Source organism: Apteryx mantelli, chromosome 1 (assembly GCF_036417845.1).
Source record: "Apteryx mantelli isolate bAptMan1 chromosome 1, bAptMan1.hap1, whole genome shotgun sequence".
Taxonomy (NCBI): Eukaryota; Metazoa; Chordata; class Aves; order Apterygiformes; family Apterygidae; genus Apteryx; species Apteryx mantelli.
Genome location: NC_089978.1, coordinates 25,415,357 through 25,433,675, shown reverse-complemented (window position 1 = coordinate 25,433,675; position 18,319 = coordinate 25,415,357). Strand labels below are relative to the sequence as shown.

At 44.4% G+C, this 18,319-nt stretch overlaps 1 protein-coding gene across 1 annotated transcript in view; it reads left to right on the top strand.

The window, feature by feature from the left end:
* The first annotated feature begins 13,429 nt into the window (after window positions 1-13,429).
* The window catches only part of SLC7A1 (solute carrier family 7 member 1), a 55,498-nt gene continuing 50,608 nt past the window's right edge, over window positions 13,430-18,319 (top strand). The window contains exon 1 of the mRNA XM_067290850.1: window positions 13,430-13,454. The gene's annotated coding sequence lies outside the window, so the exon portion shown is untranslated. The remainder of the gene's footprint in view (window positions 13,455-18,319) is intronic.

Below are 18,319 nucleotides of genomic sequence, written 5' to 3'. Positions count from 1 at the left end.
CCTCTTTTTGTTATTTCTGAACCTGTCTTAGTGTCATCTGGCAGCCCCTATCTCTTTTTCTGGAAAGGAAGTGAACACCCTTTCTATGGGCTGATGGGAACCACCTTCCCCACAGCACTCATAATTTAACAGCTGTCTAGCGTATCCTTCTGAAGCTGAATATTTCAACCCTACTCAGCCATTCCTCAAATGGAAACCATTCCATATCTTTAATCTTCCTCTTGCCTTTCTCTGAACCTTTTCAGGCTCTGGAATCTTCTTTTTGAGATGTGGGTGCAGTTCTCAAGATGTGGAAAAAAACATAGCCATAACAATGTTTTCTGTGTAGTTCTCTGTTCTCCTAATGATCCCTTACATTTTATTTGTTTTCTTGATCTGAATGATGATACAATGACAGATGCTAAAGAAAACTGAGACAAAGCAAGAAGAAGACAGAATTAGCTGAGTCAAAATCATCTGGGAAAGGATGGTAAGGTAGGAAACTAGGAAGGTGTTAGAGGCCTCTTTTATAAAAGCCTAGACCTTTAGTGTCTCTGTAATATGAGCAAGAATAAATATTACTGGGAATTGTCAATATGGAAGAGGTTAATAGTCCAACTGCAGACTCAAGAACATAGGGATGTGATACACTTGTTTATCAGTCACAGGCAAAAGGGGATGTATTTCAGATTTAGTCTTGGTAGTGAACATATAGAAAACCTGGTTAGAGTAAATAACTTTGGATCAGAGTACTGATAGTAATTAAATGGAATGGCAAAAGGGATAAAAAGTATCTTTCTCATTGGTTTTATTTCAGAGGGAAAATTTCAAGGAATGTAAGAAAAGCAGTGAGTGGAGTTAACAGGCTTGACTAGCTCAGTGCTCACATATAGAGAAGACTAAGAATTTGCCCAAGAGGTAAAAAAAATCTTTCTGGAGTTTGGAGGCTGAACAAGGGAAAAACTAATGGGAAGTTCTCCAGAGTTACCTGGATGAATGACTGTCTAAGGAAGGATACTAGGTGTAAACAGTTTATGGGAACGGATAACGAGGTCAGTCAGTCTAGGCAGCTATGTCTTGAAGGTCAGAAAACGTAGGAATTGAGCAGCAAGTGCCAAAAGTCAAGCTGAGTTAGACCTTGCAAAGATCTGAGAAGATAAATGCTGAAAGTTTTGCTAACCATACAAATAGAAACAGAATAAAAAAGGAGGAAGTAGGGCTGCTGTGTACAGAGCAGGAGGCTGAGATCAAACATGGCATTTGGATCAAGGACCTTAGATCAAGGGCCAGACCCAAGAGGGTATGCAGTGCTGTAATTCCAGGAAGTTAATTTGGCTCTGGGAACAGAATTCACAATACTGAGGAAGATGCCTTAAGTCCTTTGTATATTAAATGAGAGAAAGTTATATTCCCAGGACCAAAATCTACCACATCCTTTGTGGGGCCTGATGAAGAAATGCTGAAGAGACTTGTCTGAAACGCTGTCTTGCCTGGTTCTAGGTCTGTAACAAGGCTTCAGCCTCTCCAGCTAAATCTGTGTTTGCAAATAAAACATGGTTAGGGCCCAGGATGGTGTACTGGTCTGTGATTGTCCATGCTTTTTAATAGTTAAGATGTTGCCTGCTACAGGTGTGGTCTGTGCAAGACAGCCCTCTTCCAGACAAGGCCTGGGCCCAGTGCTTGGGGCACCAAGGGACTGCTGTTCCCAGTAAGTTGTTTGGAGGTGGCCACCTTGTTCTGGAGGAGAAGAGGGTTTGCTGTGTGGATGCAAGCTGTGCTGTGCAGCTTGTCCATGAGGACAGAGAACAGCATCTGGCCCATTTTATTTAGAAATATAAGTCTAGGCTCTGAGACTGGGATGCTCTAAATGACTGAGATGTTGCTGAGGTATCTTGGATGAATTCAGTTGTGTACTGCTTAAGGAAAGTTGTTAGGGGCCATTTACACCTGGATCACTGTTTTTTTTAGTAGGGATTAGTAGGGATCCCCTGCATAGTATAACCTAGGTGATTATACATAGCCTTGCCCTAAACCCTTCTCAACCTAAGGTGCTCTTATTTGACTTACTGGGAGAGTTCTGTAGACTGCAGGATGCATGGCATGCTGTATCCATCCATTTAAGCAGAGGCCTCAGGTTCAGAGGAGTGCAAAATTCCTGGGCAGAAAAGGAGAGCAAGAAAGAGGCAATATGACTGTTGTTCTGTGATAAGTGGCAGTCAGAGGGGCAGAGGGATTCTTGGGGTTCAATTGCTGTTAAAAAAAAAAAAAATCCTGCCAGCACCATCTGAACTCAGTGTTTACTTTTTGTGTTGATTTTTCTCTGACTGCTCCTGGTGGAATGGGGCTTTGGTACTAAGGGGAAGGTGGGGGTCATTTGATCAGATGGTATCTGAGCTAATTGGCGTATGTAAATTTGGAAGAGAATTTGGACCACTGTGCTGAATGTAGAAGCCTTAACTCAACCAAAGTTGCATGGCAGGTTACCAAGTCTTTAGATTTAGCCCTAACTGTCCAAAGTTTCCAGCAAGGATATTGAGAAGGCCAAATAAGCATTGCTGTTGGGAGCAGGGATGTGCACAGACAATTTATGACAAAACTGTTAGAAGAGAAGCCACAGGTTTTAATGCACTGTAGCTGAAAAAAGCAGATAATCTGTATCCCAGGGCTGTAAAAAAATCTGAGCATGTAGTTGGAAAACTGGAAGTAAAGATTTTTGTCACAAATCTTTTAAGTCATGGGTGGAACCTCACAACTGGGTGAACTGCAGCCAATGCAATTACTTTTAAGTTAGGAGTGGGATGTGGGATGGGACTTTGGTTTTAGAATTACACAAGATACTACGGCACATTTTGAAGGAAAGGTATAAATAAAAGTATGGCTTTAAATGGAAAATGGGACACAAAGGCAAGCAGGTTTTCAGAAGGAGACCATTCCAAACTAATCTGGTGTATTTGATTAAAGCAAATAACTTTCTAGACAAGAGAAATGCAACATATCTAATCTATCCAGACTGCAGTAAAGTAAATAATACAGTGCTGTCCTGGAAATTGGCTAAACTGAGGAAAGGGTTAGTACTTGAAATGGAAGGTGGTAAGGAACTAATAAGAAGGGCAATGACCTTGACTGTGTTGAAAGAGGACTACCAAGCTGGAGGAAAGTTACTAATGGAGTTTCTTCAAGATCTATCTTAGGATCAGTTTCATTTAATATTGCTTTTAATAGATTTAGCACCAAAAAACAGATTGGGTCATGAAACTTGCTCAGATCAAAGTTAGGAGATATTATCAGAAGGTGAACGGCTTGGAGTTTCTGATGACAATGACAATTCTATTGATAGGAATGGGATGAAATGAAACAGTGCGAAGAACTTAAGGACATCTAAGCGAACTTCTGTGAACATGAGCCCTGAAGCCAAGTGGCACTGACTGCCTCATGTTCGCACATCTTAAAGCTAGTCCTCTCCGACAGGTTTGTCTTGGAGAGGGCTGGTTGAAGTAACCCAAAACAAAGCTGAGAAGTGAACTAGCAAGTGAGTAGTGTGAATGGTCAGGGCCCAGTACCTGAGCTCACCCTCATGCTCTCTTTTTTAGCAGCACAGCTGTATCCTAAAAGACAACAGATAGCTGGAGACAGATGGGGAGGACAAAGAAACAAGCAGACAATATCTGTTACAGTAGAGGATGATGATCTCATTACACTAACAGCCTCCATTCTCGCAAGTTATCTTTAGGCATTGCTGCAAAGGAGACCTAAAAGGGAGATAAGAAGGTGACTTCTTTCACATTTAAGAAGGAAACTCAGAAGTACTTGTTTGCACATTTGCCACATTGGTAATGGACATTGGCATCATGGTTGATCAGAGATGGAAATCAATCTCTAAATACCAAAGGGGAGATGAGGGCCTGAAAAGGCTTGTACAGTACAGACCAGCAGATGCTATCTGGTGCAATACTACAAAGAGAGCTAGTAAAGGACTGTAAAGAGAGAAATAATGCAAAGAGAGAATAATGTGGTCAATGCACCAGGTTAGGAAGAGAGATATTTTTACAGCATTTTGATTGGTAATGAGCAGGGCATGCCGGAGTTTCTCAAGGCACAAGAAAAGGGTGTGACAATTATCAAGAAAAGAAACTAAAAGTGTAAGAAATCACATATGTCACTGGCTTCTGTCCCTTCCAGTCACAAGTGAAAACATTCTCAACCACTAGGGTCATCTGATCTAGAAAAGTACAAAGAACACCCAGTCAACACCTTCCACCTTCACACGGACACACTGCAAACACTGCTGCATACTGTAAATCACAAAACACCCTTTTCCCCCCCTCCCAGCTTCCTAGCTGAGAGTTTTAACTGTGAAGGACTGAGAAGATCACTTCACCAAAATTTGTGCAAAAAAGAATACACAGGACTTGGATGTAGCCTGGATATGCGAGCTGAGAGCAAGGGAATTAAAATATTTCTTCTCCAAATTCTGTTGAAACTTGCCACAGTACCACTGTAGATGAGAAAGCAAACTGGAGCTGGAAGGACCTTTTGTGGTTTAAATAATTTAATTAATCCTAAAATAGTTTTGGCCAACTTAAAATTGTTCCTATGCATAATTCTGGGCTGAAACTGATTTTGGGCTTGAGGTATACAAATTAAAAAAAAAAATTGGACTCTCCCTTTCATCTGTAACTCAGTAATTAATGCATTCATTTGAGATAGGGAAGATTCACAGATCTATCTGAGGGTGACTTGAACCCGTATTTTGAATCCTAGAGCTGACCCTCACAGGAGGAATATTTTATCTCTGAGGCTGAGCTTAAGGATGTCTCTTGTGTGGCTCTGCTGTTCTTTACAAAAGAAAAACGAGGCGTTTTTTTCGCTCCCCTGGAATCCTAATTTTAAACAAATGGTAGGAGTTATACTTGCTATAGTTTGCTTAAGAAAAGATATTATAGTGTTACCAAAGGGATTTAATCCTTCTCCAATGCTATGAGAAGAGGGTTTCCACTAACCAGGAGGAGGACGTAGGCCCAGCTGAGCAGAATGGACAAAGAGCAACATGTAATTCCAGTTGCAGTTCACTCAATGGGTACTTGACATTGGGTTCACTGGAGTCAGGGAGTGCCTCTTCAGGTTGTAAAATAAATGTTTTATCCACTTTCCCATAAATCGAAACTCTGGCATGTTCCAAGGAAACATGTTACACAGACTTTCTCAGATATCTTTGTCTCCAGCACATAAAAGAGCAGTGTGACAAGGGTGGCGAGGCAAGTCTATTGACTGTGATGTGAGTCCTTTTGGGGTAGGCTCCTTCTCCCGTGGGGTTTGGCTTGGCAGGAACCAGCTGTACTTGGTGCAGGGGGTCTCAGCACGGGAGGAATGCCTGGTCCTGCCCTGCAGATGGGTGAGATACTTACAAGCTCTGCTATAGAAGAATGGCATCCAGGAGGCGATTAGCTAGAGTTTATTGCTGTGTGTATGAGATTTGATCAATCTGTTAAGAGCAACATGATTTACAGGATGTTCATAGTAAGACTAGTAACTGTGGTAAGACTATACAGATGTGTAATTTGTATAGTCTTTAATAGTTATTTCTGATGATTTATTTTTTAAAGTTTCTAAATATTCAATTCAAATGCCACTAAAAACTCACCAAAATTCCCTGAAAAATGGAAAATAAACCACCTGTTCAGTGACATATAGAAAATCTGTTTGAATGTAGCCCGTTTCTCAACTTTTTTTATAAACATATAAAACCAAAATGACAAAATACATATGTCACAGACATTGTAGCTTTCCCAAGAAAATTGGCTTAGCATTTCTCAGTAACCCACAGCATGCCTGGATGTTGAGTTTTCAATGCTTGGCCTGTGAGTCATCTCACAGCTTGGAATATGCTAAGCGACTTCGCCAGAAACAATGATCTTTCAAGAGCAGAAAATACAAAGTCTTTTTCATCTCCAGCACTTTCAGAGAGCACAAAACATGTGAATTGTAATAATAATAATTTCCAATAAAATCATTGCCTGCTTCCCTGCAAATAAACACAACATTCTGAAGGAAGTTTGCTACACCCATTAAATCCTTATGGGAAAATAAAGAGAGAAGATGAATGAGAAAACTAGTCCAAGCACATTAGCAGGTGAAAGAACTTTGTTAAGAATGGGACTAACCCAAAGCAGTTACAGGATGTTAGCTCTGGTTATTTTAAGAAAAGATTACAGAGAAAAGGGTGGGATTAAGGGTGGTGGTTTCAGATAAAAATCTTCTGTAAGTGAATACAAAAAGCATTACATTACAATACCACCTCCCACAGCTTTGGCTGAGCACATTCCAAGAAGTCCCTTTGGCTTTGAAATAAAATTATGAAAATCCATAAAGCACACTTCTTCTTGTCATTTCACTGCCGTAAATTTGGAGTGACTCCATTCTTGGCAGTGATATTTCTCCTTGTTTTCAGCATTGCAAGAATAGAATTTGGTCTAGAAGCCTTTAAAATCCACTGTCTGATTCAAAGGTGACCTCTTAGCCCAGCTTTTGTTGCATCAGCTTTGTTTAATGCCCTTCCTTTGATTTCTGGGTCCCTGAACTATTGCTGAATTCATCAATGCACAAGCAGAGAAAAAAGAAATGGAATAAATGAGAAAGGGTGAAACATGAGAATATCACTCTCGCCAAAGCAGGAAAGAAGATCCTCCCACTGAAATGGAAATACCCATTTGCAATTATCTGTCAATAACATTATTTGTCAGAGGTTATTCTTGTAAGGCTTGCTAACTTGGAAAGGAGTAAAATAAAAACACCTCGCTCCCACAACCAAGCAAGAGGCGGGCAAGAGACAGATAAACAAAACATCAGGGTTCATTTGATTTATTGTGTACAAGGACTCAATACTGCAATGAAGTGCATTATAAAATATGGCTTTAGAAACTCATCTTACCTTTCACTAGGATACATCAGCAATTCTGCTGTTAATTACAAACATAAGTGTGAGTTACAGGTCTAGGTTGAACATCACTTTTCTCAAACAAAGCCTATATCCCTGGATGGGACTGGGAGGTCTAAGGGTGGGACTGCACCTTCCAGCCCATGGACTCACTTGGTGGGCTGCAATGTAGCTTCTCCACAACCAGCACTGTGGAGCCTTTGGGATAGGAGCCAAACACTGAACTTAGGCCGATTCCTTGAGTGGTGCTGAGCAGGACTGCAGCCAGAGCATCTCAAGAGGGCCATTCATGAACATCTGCCAGCTTCCAGTGAGATTCAAATTCCAGTGAGATTCAGTGAAGATGGGAGTGACCATCTCACCCAAAGATGCTAACAACATGTTTGCTGTTTGAAAGGCAGTGTGTCCTTGTTCCAGTAGTTTCTTCTGGCATAGCTAATGCTTATTTGAAAAAGGAATATCCAGCTTGGCACACTGCTCTTGAAAAGCAGGAGACCTCTGTTTCAACTCGAGCATGGGAATAGGTGCGACTTCCAGACCCTCTGCTCTTGCTCTGTCTTTTTTCCTCTGGGGCACACACTGTACACAACTGTGGAGGTTGCAGTGTCTTTTACTGGAGAGCAGAGCCTAGTTTCTTGCTCTGGCACCAGGCTATTGGCTGTTTGCATGTGCTCAGGGAAGAAAAGTTGTTTAGTTGTTGCTGTAGCCATGAGGGTTTACAACCCACATTATGTTGACAGAGCCCAGACTGAGGCAGTGCCTGGCCTTTGGGAAGCCAAAGTTTTTGAAAATCCTATCTCTTGGGCTTCCACAATCTCCCCAGGTACACATTCCTTTGCACCTTCACATTTGGCTAGATAAATTTTGCAGGAAATGTCTGAACGCTTAGTCACAGTAGGCCTGTCCATCCCATTGCCTTTCTTACTGTGCTCTTGCGGTGGGCAGGCCCTGTATCAGTATTCATCTTACCCTTAATTTCACACATCTAGGCTACAGGTGTGCTCTTTCATTAAACAGGGCCAGGGCATGCCCCTAAGCACTATTCCATGACCAGTCATACTAACTACTCTTATATTAGACAATTACACTTGCCCAAGACTTTTCTCTGCTTATGCAACAGAATGGCTAATGCCACCCTATTATATTCTCTTACCCTCCAGAACAGGATGGTGGTATGTGAACAGGTAATGGTTACAGGTTTGTGCTAACCACTCTTGTGCCCGAGGATTATCTGGGACAATGCAAATTGGCATGGACCAAAACTGTGCCAGGGACTTTTTAAAAATGTAGCAGAAGGATGATTTAAGTTCCATGAATATTCCCTAGATTTGTTTAATTTACAAGTAGGGAAGGAGTCAATGTCAAACTGTTAGCATCGTCCTTGGCACAGTTTTGGCCTGGGGCAACTAGCACTCTCTTGAATAATACATAGATATGGTCTGGAGGATGTTATGGGCCAGGGACTGTTCCCAGTAGGTGGTTGGGATGTGGCTAGACCCTTTTAGAGGAATGTATTTTAGACATTTTCCTCAGGATCAGATGAGAAAGGGTTCAGGAGGGAGCATTGAGGATGCTCAAAGGCATGAAATAGCTTCCATAGAAAGGATGACTAAGTTGGCTAGAATACTTCAGTGTACTTATAAACAAGGAAAGAACTGGTTGGAGATATGAAAGTCAGGAGCAACCTTGGCTTCAGCGACCATAAGATGTTGGAGTTCAGGATCCTACTAGGAGGGATAAGAGCAAAAAGCAGGATCACACCCCTGGACTTCAAGAGAGCAGACTTCAGCCTGTTCAGGGACCTGCTTGGAAGAATCCTGTGGGATATGACCCTGGAGGGAAGAGGGGTCCAAGAGAGTTGGTTGATATTCAAAGATCACCTCCTCCAAGCTCAAGAATGGTCCATCCCAACAAGCAGGAAATCAAGCAAAGTGGGAGGCCTGCATGGATGAACAAGGAGCTCCTGACTAAACTCAAACATAAAAAAGAAGTGTACAAGAGGTGGATGCATGGACAGCTGTCCCAGGAGGAATATAGAGACACTGCCTGAGCATGCAGGGATGAACTGACTAAACTACCAGGCTTAGACAGTGTGATCAGCGGCACAAAGTCCAGCTGGAGGCCAGTCACTAAGGGTGTCCCCCACGGGTTGATACTGGGTCTAATACAGTTTAACATCTCCATTAATGACCTGGACAATGAGACTGAATGCACCCTCAGCAAGTTCACAGACAATATAAAACTGGGAGGAATGGCTGATTCACCAGATGTTTGCACTGCTATTCAGAAGGAGCTTGACAGGCTGCAGAAATGGGCAGCAAGGAACCTCATGATGTTCTGCAAAGGAAAGTGCTGTCCTGCACCTGGGGAGGAATAACCCCATGGACCAGTACAGACTTGAGGCTGACCAGCTGGGGAACAGCTTTGCAGAGAAGGACCTGAGGGTCCCAGTGGACAAGTTGATCATGGGTCAGTAACACGCCAATGTGGCAAAGGCAGCCAACAGTATCCTTGGCTGCATTAGGAAGAGCATTGCCAGCAGGCTGAGAGAGGTGATCCTTCCCCTCTACTCAGCACTAGTGAGGCCACACCTGGAGTGCTAGGTCTGGTTCTGGGCTCCCCAGGACAAGAAAGATATGGACCTGCTGGAGCGAGTTCAGTGAAGGGCTACAAAGATGACCGGAGCATCTCTCATTGAGGAAAGGCTGTGAGCTGGGACTGTTCAGCCTCGGGAAGGCTCAGGAGGGATCTTATCATTGTTTATAAATACCTTTAGGTAGGGTGCAAAAAATATATGAGGCCAGACTCTTCTTGGTGGTGCCCACTGAGACAACAAGATGCAAGGGGCACAAATTGAAATGCAGGAAACTCCATCTGAGCATAAGAAAACAATTCTTCAATGTGAGGGTGGTTGAACACTGAAAGAGGTTGCCAGAGAGGTTGTGGAGTCTCCATCCTTGGAGATATACAAAACCGGATCTGGGCACCCCGCTCCAGCTGACCCTGCATGAGCAGAGGAATCAGACTAGATGATCTCCAGATCACTATTCTGTGATTACGTGATTGTGTGATCTCTACTATAGATACCTAAGGCTAGGAGAGATGGCTCTCAGCATTACACCTATGATGGCCACTGCATCCAGATGTTCCTCAGAAAAATTCTAAATGAATATCTGGCCCTCGGGATGCAAAAGCGTGAATGAACCTAAGCTGTACACAACCCAGATACTGAAGGTGACGCTAATATCACGTCTCAATTAATAGTAGGTATTAGTACGGGAGCAATCAGTACTTTTATTTTATTCATGTAGCTTGTTGTATTTCATGGTGACCCTTCTGTCAGAAACCTCAGCCCTAGAGCTAATGCCAGAACATGACTGAGCTCCAGGAATGGACTCTAGAAAGGAGTTCTGGAATGGAAATAATTTAAATTCATTGTGGATGTCTGTAATACAGATATCAACATCCAAACTCATTGCTGCAGGCTCCCTCTACAGTTGGGAAGTAAACTAGAGACTCCTAGGGTGAAATTCAGCTGACCTGTTTTAGGCTTCTCTTTAGAATTAATTAATTTAATCAATTGACTATAAAGTCTGACTAGGGGACCAAGTTTGGATGTGGACAATTCCACTTGCTCAAATGAATTCCTGGTGTTGTCTCATCTTCCCCAAAGAACCTGAACTGCAGAATGATTAACCTTCCCTTCCCTCCCTCCCTTTCCTGTCACACTGCGCAAAGATCACGGTGCAGGGCAAACCCAGGACCGGAGACCATGATAAACTGCATGTCTCACTGCTGCCTGGTGCCTCCCACCACCAAACTCTGAGCACAGTTTCAGGTTCTCCTTGTTTTGTTCGGGTGCTACCTTCGCAGCCCCATCAGCAGACAAGACTTCTTCTGTAAGTAGTCAGGACACCTACATACAGCCTGACTGTGAGACATGACCAGCCTGTGTCATGCCCCTAGCCTATCCTTTGGCTGGAGTGCTTCTTACCCGGATGTTAGTATCAGTGAGGTCCAGAACTGAAGAAAAGAGAAGACAGTGAATAATGCTATTTCCTAGGTTCCACAGATTAAAATGAACTGGAATAGGCTGTCCAGCTGCTGAATAAAAACGGAATGAAAGATTAGGGTGCAATAAATGATTTTTAAATACAGAATTTCTTAACAATAGCTGGAAGAACAGAAATCGCAGAACAATTTTTGGTTTGTTTTTTTGGGGGCTCTTCTTTGTATCAGGAGTTCTTGGATACCTTAACTTGGTATAAAAGAGGTGTTCTTTTTCCTGAACACATCAATTTTAGGACTTATGATCTCAGACCAGTGTTCCCCTTATTTGTTCAGCCATATCTATTAATTTGTGCAGGAGATGAACCAGAGCTTTATAACAGTGACTGGTAGAAGTGGACTGCGACAAGACAGATATTGCTGTTTGTCTCATGTGTAGCAGCTGCAGAAGAAACACTATATAGTGAAGCATCACTCCAAGGCTTTCTTTGAGTGCTTGCCCCAAAATGGCTCAAGTCTTCCATAGCCTTTTCAGTGGGAAATCGTTAATGAGTGTGGATTAATAATTGACATTAAGCAATTTCTTTATGCCTTTGCCTACTTATTTACTGAAGGACTGTTCTCTTCTTTTTTTTGGGAGGGAAAAAAACAGCAATTCCTTTAGCTTTGCATTAATGACTGTGTTTCTTATCAAACTTCTATTTCAGGACTCCCCCAAATAGGTATATTTCTTTCTTACTGTGAAATATCAAAACAAATGTAGTACTCCAGCTGAGATTTCAGCACTATTCACTATGGCATTATAATTACTTTCTACATCCTGCATACAGTGTTCCCATTAAGATGATCTAGAAGAGAGAGGGTTTTTTTGCATTTTAAAGTACCACACACTAGTCTCGCAACAGTTTTGAGATCCACTGTAATCTCCAGACCTTTTTCTAAGCTGCTGCTCAGCCAACTGTTCCCCACTGTTTGTTTTTCCTTGCTAAACTTAATACTCTACTCTTCTTCTTATTAAATTCCACTTTATTTTGGACAGTTTCTTCAAGATCCATGTTCATTTCCTGCCCCATCCTGCAGCATACTTGAAACTTTCTTCACAGTGGTCTCACCATAGATTTTATTAACAGTAATAGAAATTTACCCAAGTCTGGCCCAGACCACATGCTGTCCCCCTTCAAACATCTTTCCTACTTGACAACAAAATACCGACAGCTCTTTTTGACTATTTGTTTGTCCCAGTTGTGGGGGCAACCATGGTGATTTCATCAACAGCATGGTTCCTTGGTTTGGGGCATGACGCTTTGCAGGAGCCAACGCCAAAAGCCTTACTCAAGTCCAGCTGTGTCCATCTTTATCTGTTACAAAGATTGCATCCTCTGCATCGCTTGGTCAGTCATATTCTGCAGAAGCTAATCAGAGTATGGCAAATGCAGCTGATTGACAGGCAGTTCAGTCCAACCCCCTCATTTGCCATTTCCATTGAGTTTAAGGGGAAAAAGGATAAGCAGGTTTTCAGTACAAGCCTTTTGTTAACTTTATTGCCTGTGAAGTAATGATATTGTGTTTGCCTAAAGTCTGTCTTGGAGAAAAAAACCCGTTCTCCATGTGGGGAGATGAACCCTCTTCCCTGTCCCTTGGCTGTGTGCTCCTGCAGTTAACCTCCCGTTCTCTGGTTATGTGTAGTCCCAGTTTGTCCAAACTCTGCTTTGTTTCTTGTTACGTTTTTCGTAAGTAGATTAAAGAGGCCTTTACTATCCCGTATTTTTTTCCTGTAAAGATATTTATACACTGAATTTAACCACTTCTCCATCTTTTTGATAAACCAGATGGACTGCTCCCATTATTATTATTTTTTTCTATAATTCACGGCTGATGAAGCACTTCCCTTGCTCTTTCCTGCCCCATTTTTCAGCGCCCGTTGGTGAACGGGGCTGCCCCGGGCCTCGTCCCCTGCTCCAGGGCAGCGGGTCCCGCTCGCCCGCACAGACCCAGGCCTCGCGCCGGCCCCGTCTGCCACGGCGCTTCCCCACGCGGGGCCACGCTCCAGCACCGGCCCGCTCCGCTCCGCGCCGCCGCCGCCGCCGCCGCCGGCGTCCCGCTCGCCCATACAACAGGGCCGCGGTGGCGGCGGAGCGGAGCGGAGCGGGCCGGCAGGGCCCGGGCTCGGGGCGGCGGCGATGGCGGCCAGGCGCGGGGGCCCGGCGGGGCGGCGGCTCCGAGGCGACCGCCGGGGCGCGGGGACGCCCCCCCCGCCGGAGCGGCCCGGCCCCGCGGCCGCCCGGTGGAGGCGGCGGCAGCCGGAAAGGGCCCGGCGTGGCGCGGCGCGGCGCAGCGCGGCGGCCTTCCCCGCCCGCCTCCCCATTCATTGAGGCGGCGGAGGCGGAGCCGCCGCGGCCCGCGCCGGAGGTGTAAAGACGCGGCGAGAAAGCGCGGCGGGGCCATGGCCACGCCAGCCGCGGCTGCCGCCGGCGGCGCCGCCTCGCCTCCCGCCTGAGCCCGCCGGCGCGGGGCCAGCCTCGGCGGGGCCGCGGTGAGTGGGGGCGCGGGGCGCGGCGGCGGCGGCGGCGGCGGCGCGCGGGGCATCCATTTTGCATGATGCAATAGCGGGGCGCGGGGCTCCCCTCCGTTTCCCCCCTGCGTGTCCGCCCGCCGCGGCGCAGCGCCGCTCGCCTGCGCGGTGTCGCTCCCTCCGGGCGGGTCTCCCCGGGCGGGACCCCTCGTCTCCCCTTCACATCCCCCGCGCCCCGCTGAACCCTGCCGCGCCAGGGCCGCCCCGCCTGCGCCGTCCGCAGCGCGGCCGCGGGCCTGCGCCGCACCGTCGAGGATGCTGCCCGGAGCCGGGGGCGCCCCCGCGCCCCGCGGATGCGGCGTCCGGGCCCGCTTGCCCACCGCCGGGGCGGAGGCGAGCCCCGCCACAGCTGGGAAACTCGTCGCACTGCCTCTGTCTTTCCCAATTAACCACTTCCATTTGTTTTCGCTTCACGACGTGAGCAGCGCTGTAAGAAACGTGCAGTACCGAGGCGAAGGCCCGAGTTTTAAGGAGAAGGAAAGCCTAGGCCCGTTTTCCAGGTGTTCCTTCTTTGTCTGAGATCATTCCTGCCTGCCTGCTGTGGTTTGTATTGTTTTCTTTTTCTAACCTGTGAAAGAGGCTGAGAATTTGCCGAAAATACGGGTGCCGTTCTCAGTGCCCAGGCGAGCACTGTACCCTGCGAGCTCCCACGGCCTGGCTTCTTTAACCTCTTCTTGCCACTGCTTCACATCTATGATTAGGAAAGCATTTTGTTTGTCAGTGTTTCACTGGCAGCTGTTTTGACTAACAAATAGATTTCTTCTTTTTGGCATATGTATGTGTGAATGTTTGTCGGAGACAGGCCAGAGGAAAAAAACACTTAAAAACCCCATGTAGATTTTTATATGTGACTGTAAAGCTGCAAAGAAGGATTGGGGCTATGTCCAGAAATGCAACTGTATTAGTTAGTTGTGTTGTCACGACTTTTAGAAACCTTAGTCTGGGAGAATGTAATTATCCTAGGTGCTGTATGGACTCAGGACAAAAAGACAGTTGCAGCTCTAAAGAGTTCACAGGCTACAAATATGGGCATAAGAACCAATGTTGTGAGTCAACTGTCTCTTAGTCAGGTAGTTTTACCACCTGCCAGAGGTACACAGGGTCATTCACAAATACTAGCTTCGGCCTCAAGCAACATCCTTGCGATGATGATGTCTGACATCACACCAACCACTGGACACCCCTGCCGCAGTGGGAATCCGCCTCCTCTTCTGCACCTCTGCAGGCTCCTCTGAGCTGTGGGGCAAGTGGGGAAGATGTGTTCAAACGTACATGTGCTGTGGGAGAAGCTGGGCAGAAGGACAGCACTGACTTTTGGAGTAACATACTCAGTGGTGCTTGAGAGTGGCACACTGCCTCTGCCATCGAGGGATAGGCTTGAGTGGATGGGCACTGTGCTGAATTCCTGCTGGCACATAATAGCGGTAGAGCAAAGCGGGTAAGTCCTGCTCTGACAGCAGTGCGTTTGAGCCTTGTGACAGAGTGGTATATTTTGTTTTAGTTTCCAGCTCTTGCAACGTATTCATATTTTAAAATGTAATCTCTGGCACATGGGTAGTCATGCATATACCCATAGTTTCCCAGCTGTATTAGTGTATTCATTGTGTTTGCCTCTGGCTTGTGAATAATAGGCAGAAACTTATCTTTCTGGTCAGATACTCTGTGGACTTCCATTGCTTTCAGCAGTCAGCCTGAATGTCTTCTAAACAGGTTTTCCATATAATGCAAAAGAGGAGGAACTGTTTAATTATGTAGGCTGTATGTCTGCAGATGCTGACACTGACACAAAGAAAGAGCAAATTCTTTGATTGCCACAGCCTTGAAAGTTTTTTACTTATGCATCCTAGTGCTGTGCATTTTGAGTGTTTTGAAGGGGAAAACCTTTGACTATGTTCTACCATTTGTGTGCTTTATATAGGCAAATTGGCCTTGAAATAAAACTACTTCCAAAACAGGAGGAGTATTGGATGTTCAGTCCCTGATTCAAGCTATTGTACTGACATGTGTAAAGTTTTATTCCTCATTGCTCATAGATTTCCTGTATTCATCAGCAAAGAGAGAAGACATGTTCAGAAAGCACTCCTTGTTTTGGGTGGGCTGTAACAGAAAATGAGGCCAGCTGAGCTTCTAATTCAAGCACTTCAGTGCGCTTCAGTGCTTGAATTTGAGTCAAAATGTGTTATTGCGTGTATGCAACATGCTCTTGAATCTGCATGTCAGAAAGAAAAGAGAACTGGATTTGCTAGACAGTAGGAATGTAGCTTGGACAAAAGAGAGAACCCATGTACAACAGGGCAACTCTTTTTCCAATCTAATCAGCTTTCAGAGGAACTGGCTGTGAGCTGTATGTTTGAAGAACCTCTCTCTCTCTCTCTTCTTTTTCTTTTCTCTTTTTTCTGTGTCAGACTACTGGCAGATTTCAGGTGGGATTCATCCCAGTATGGTGTTGTGCCTAAGCTCTGTGTCTCTGCTTTAGATTATGTGACATGTGACAGAGGGTTGATACAAACCAGTCTTGCTGGTGTAGCATCCATTTTTTAGTCTCAACTGGGAAAGAAGACAGGAAGAAATATATTATGGTTTGGGTGAAGGAGGGCAGTGATCTCATTTCAATTACTACTTCTGCTATCTTATGTTCACCCTTTATTTTTTATATAATTGCACATCTGTCATATGCTGAATGACGTTGAAGTAGTGTTCTTCTGGCCAAATGTAGACGTCTATGTCTAAGGTAGGCAACCCAGGCTCCCTTTATGGTCAGTCAGAGGAAGAAAGTAGGCATTCCTAGGGTGTGATTCATTTCAGCCTAGTGTGCTAAAACAGATGAATGGTAACCTGAAAGTTTCTTTCCACTGATTATAAAAGGAGCCGTGGGGGATTAGCACAGATGTAAACATGCACACTATAAATGTCTGAATGTTTATCTCAATGAACTTGTGAGATTCTCAGATTCCTCAATGACTTTGGAAGAGTGGTGGCTGTTTATACTATGGTTGGGTTTGTTCTGGTATTCGAGTGCTCCCTCATTAGTGCCATTGCTGCAAATATCACTGGCTACTTAAGCCTATGCAAAAAAAAAAAAAAAAAAAAAAAAAAGGAGAGAGAGAAAAAAAGAGGCATAGCTGAAACTCCAGATCAAACATTGAGGTTAGCATCTACCCTCTGATTACCTGCCACCTACAGGATTCATGACAATTTGCCTGTGATTCTTTGACAATTTGGGAGTTTCAGAGATTGGGAGCTGGGGCTCCCAGAGCTTCCCACTGCCAGTGTGGCTTAAGCAACCTAGGGACCCTGCTCTCACTGGGAGCGCTGGCCCAAGCCATGTTACCTTGATGGTATGTCAGCAGCTACTGCTGTCCCTGACTCCACTTGAGCCTAGTAAGCAGGTGGCCCAGAAATCCCATGAATGATATCTTATGTAGAAGTGCCTCATATCAGAATTTCCAAAATAAAATACTGTGAAATTTCAGTTCCAGGTACACTTCTGAGTTTCTGATTTTCACCCCAGCTTAAGGTGAAAAACATTTCAGAAAACTTAATTTTCACAGAGGTGAAACTTTTGTGTGTTCAGGAATTAGAGTAACCACTATAGGAAGGCTGTTTCTAGTTTCTTCACTGAGCAGGACTCCTCAATGAATTTTCCTGTTAATCTGACCTATTTCTCAGTGTCTGCCCTGCCTTTGTCTTCACCACTTTTATGAGAAATCCATGCTATTCCTGTATTTACTGAAGTATTTAAAGTATCACAGTCTACTTAATAGTAGCATTTAGCTTCGTATTTTCTTCTTATACATTTCTTCTGCCTTTTTCTGAGATGAGGAATAACTCTTGGTTTCCCTCTCACCAGATGTCCAGACAAATATCCCACCTGTCTTTACTGGGTTGTAGAGTTTTTGCATTTCACACTTGCCTCATTATTTTCCTGGTCCTTGTCATTTGTTTCTTTCATGGTAGATATTATTTGTCCATGTAATTTTTAAATTTACTTGGTATCCTGTTTTTGAGGACTTAAAATTAAATATTACCCATATCTATTGAGCAAGCTATGTTTTTTTTGAAATTTAGAGGCTATTTGATAGTCATTCACTTCTGAAACTTTGTTAGAAGCCACTCTGATGTTCTAAAGAAATTGAACACAGACTTTTATTCAGCTAGGGCTTGTCCCTGCTAATAATTCATGCAAATGGTTAAAACCCTTGTAGCAGATCATTTATTTAACTCCTTGAACAGTTCAGTCAAATGGAAAGTTCTCAAAATAAATAGCACTGTGTACTCTGACCCATATTATTCCTGGCCGTGTGGGACCTTGACTGTCTCATGTTCCCAGGTATTTTAACATAGGTGAGAAGAGCTGAGTTTTGGGGTAGATGCATGTCATCTCTGACTGCAGTTGCACCTGCAGAAATGCTTACTATTGCCAGCTGCTAACTGGCATCTCAATGGCAGAGGCAACTGCTGCTTCTGTTTTCTGGCTGATATGCTAGTGTGGGCTCTTCTTTAATTTGTTTCAGCTCAAATGAGGCAGAGTAGCATAAGCTGCTTCAATGGTGGTCTTTGCTAACTTGAGTTAGCAACTAGATTTGTTATTTCATTGCAGTGACTCTTTTACTAAAGTGGTTTCAGCTAGCAAAGTAAAAAATATGATGCATCTTCAGAAAAATTTGCTAATTTAAGTTAACATAGTTTGAGTGAAATGGTCCAGAATGCCACATGAGCAGTTCAATGCATAGATTGGATAGGATGGTGACATCTGGGAGGTGGAAAGCAGAGATGGTGCCAGCCATTTGGGGACATTTATCGCTGAGGCCACTACACTTGGAGCC